Source organism: Accipiter gentilis, unplaced genomic scaffold, assembly GCF_929443795.1.
Source record: "Accipiter gentilis unplaced genomic scaffold, bAccGen1.1, whole genome shotgun sequence".
NCBI lineage: Eukaryota > Metazoa > Chordata > Aves > Accipitriformes > Accipitridae > Astur > Astur gentilis.
In genome coordinates, this window is record NW_026061174.1 from 547,226 (window position 1) to 549,615 (window position 2,390).

The following is a 2,390-nucleotide window of genomic DNA, read 5'->3' on the forward strand; positions in this document are numbered from 1 at the left end:
AGCTTTTTATAACTCTAGCATCTGACTCTTACAGAAATGCTGCGTACCAGAAATCTAACGGTGCTAACAAGAGAGAGAAGCTACCTCGTGTAGCTGAGCCATCAGTGTCTAAGGGACTCTCCATTCCTGTTACTGATTCAAGTATGTATTGACGTGGTGGGTGGAATGCAGTCTTTAATTTCATGGCTGAGCTCTAGAAGCGCGGTGTCTCTTACAGAAGTGGAGGCTACAGTTGCAATAAGAACATTGGGACCTCCAGTTGGTAGCACCATTCCAGGACGTAACACAGTTTCTCAACCAGGAGGGCGTTTTGTCCAAGGACAGCATGAATTAAGTGGGACTGGAATTACAGATCCTAAGAACAGTGCACCTAAACGACCTTATTCAGTGACCACTGAAGGACCTCATTCACCTCCATCAGAAGAACGCCCCAAAACACTAGCAGACGGAGAAAAGGTAAGGAAGGGGGACTAGGCCAGGGAGGGTTTGAAGTAGAATTAATTCTTGATGTACAATGCATGACATAACTGAGAAGAAATGCATATATACATCCCCAATGGATTCAGGAATCTAAATTTAAGCATAACGCTAGTTTTACTAGGATGTAGGTGTGAGAAATTGTCTTGAACGTACTGTATAGCTATTAAACAATTTTTTTTTCCCCGAGATCTGGCACTAGTGACTGGTTTTGGTCTGGTGGCAGGCTCTCTAAATACTACTGTACTTGTATATTACTGCACTGACCCATTGCTCAATGAACTGGAAGCAGTTCTTCATTCAGAAAAAACCCAAATCTCAAAAGGAAGAGGACATGAATGTTATAAATGTAGACGTATGAGCTAATCTTGTTCTGGCAGATGATTTTCGAATGCCTCTTGATAGTTTTGCTGCTTTAGAAATCAGCAGCCTACTCAACAGGTTGTCCACTGCTGAAACGACCGTGTGGAGTTGCTTGTTAAATCTGGGTTTTGTGGGAGCTTTTGATTAATGCTTGATTTGTTTTCTTGCTATACATAACTCTCCTTAAACAGCTGTTTGTGTGGCTTGACCTCTGATTTGAGGCAAAGCACAACTAGAAAAAACTCCATTTTGACACTTGTAAAGAATCAGCTTGCAGAACTGTTACCTACTATTGAATACTTCAGGTACAGATTTCAAGGTTTGGGTAGTACGACTTCTTGCGAGGCTTGAGATTCCTGTGCGGTAAGGGTAGTGTTGTCTAAATGTTGTTTTAAGAATGGCCACTAACACAGTTAATGTGTTGACTGGAAGCTGTACTCAAATATGAAGGTAACTTCAGTATAGCAATTATTTTGAGTCTGTGTATTCTGTTCTTCTAGTTAACTGGCCAGGATTCAGCATTCAAAGGTGGCGGCAGTCCAGAAGATGTCAGCAGCAGATCTACAGACAATGTAATTAGGAAGGGGTTTTACTCAGTGGGCTAACTGAAAAGCTGAATGGACTCTGCTAGTGCCTAGACTACCTCACATCAGTACTCTACGCGTTTATTGATGTAAACAAAAATATGCTTTTTAGTTTAACTTCTTTCAGCCTTCATTTCCCAAATATGTTCTTGTAAGAGTTATCCCTATTAGTCTTTTTAAAAGTCTTGACTGTCACTAGCTGAAACAGCTTTGGAAAAAGCCACAAAAACCAAGCTGCCCTGTGACTTGGATTCAGAATGTAGGTAAACAGGTTAACTAGTTACTGCAACCACGTTGTGGTGTCAAGTGTGTCTGAACGTGCTTGTATTCATTTGTGCTTTCCTAGTGCATGTGCATATATTGTTCTTCTCCTAAACTATTTTCCCGGTTGGCACATACACTCCTGGGCATCTATCAGAATGGTGCTCAGCTTCCTCAGCTAGCAGCTGTCCCCTGCCTAACACGGCCACGCGCTACACAAGTATTGCCTCCCATGGAGGCCCATAAATAATTGTGGTATTGAAGACAACGCAGCAGAGGATGCTACCAAGGTATGGAGATGATAGACGTGTCCCATGCCGTTGTATCTGATTTTTGTCTTGAGACTGCTCCAGCATGAGACTTGAGGGCTTTTTTTGTTGTCGCTGGGTAGGAAAGCTAAACTCAGAACACACAGCTGAAGATGTACTTAAACATTGCAATAGCCAAGGCTGTTGTGGCACTGCTACCCACCTGCAAGGGAGAGTCTTGAAAGGAATTGGCATGCAGAGAGTGTTTTCAGATAAACCCTGAAAGCTGTTCTACGTGGTTACGTGAAAACTTGTAGTAGTCTGAAGTTCCGGTTCTGTAAACTGGTAACACTGCTTACCCAGTTAAGTGCATGAGGGTTTTTTGAGGGGTGGGGAGAAATTCTGATCCCATGAAACAAATGTTGTGCTATCTCTCTATTGTAACTTCTTTATAACT